Raw genomic sequence first — 667 nt, forward strand, 5'->3', positions numbered from 1 at the left:
AGACGAACGCGCCGCGGGTGCCGTTCGGTCGCTCCCGCGAGCGAGCCCCTAACCCGCGGCGCGGTTACCGACGGGCGCGATACGCGCGACGCCGCGACGAGCCGAGCGGGTCGGGCGCGCGGCGCTGAGGCCGGCGCCCGGCGTCTCCCGCTCGGGGCCGCGACGGCGCCCGAGACGTGCGTCGGCCCGGGTAGGTCGGGCGCTCGGCGCTGAGGCCGGCGCCCGGCGTCTCCCGCTCGGGCCTGACACGACTCGGCGACCGGACTCGCCGGGTAGGTCGGGGGCTCGGCGCTGAGGCCGGCCCCCGGCGTCTCCTACCCGGACCCCGGAAGGCCATCCGACTTGGAAGCCCCGCCGCGCCGCGAAGCGACGCTTTGGGTGTTGCTACCCGTCAGCGAGTGGGTTTGGTTTACAAGGGCGGCGCGACCGCGCTGACACCGAGGGGGGACTGGCCCCCGACCCGGCCGCGGCCTGCCCGGACTATGGATGGACAGAGGAGACCGCGGCGGACCGCGCGGAACCGAACCCCCGGTGTCCGGAGCCCCGGGAGGGACTCCGGTGTCCGGGGGCCGGCCCACGCGCGCGCTACGCGGCCCCTCGAGGGCTCCGGCCGACGGACGCGTTTGGCCGGGGAAAAAGGTAGCCGGTGGGAGCACCGTTTCGTCGC

The sequence above is a fragment of the Urocampus carinirostris genome, unplaced genomic scaffold (genome assembly GCF_059441175.1).
Source record: "Urocampus carinirostris isolate Australia breed hairy pipefish unplaced genomic scaffold, RoL_Ucar_1.0 HiC_scaffold_33, whole genome shotgun sequence".
Classification (NCBI taxonomy): domain Eukaryota; kingdom Metazoa; phylum Chordata; class Actinopteri; order Syngnathiformes; family Syngnathidae; genus Urocampus; species Urocampus carinirostris.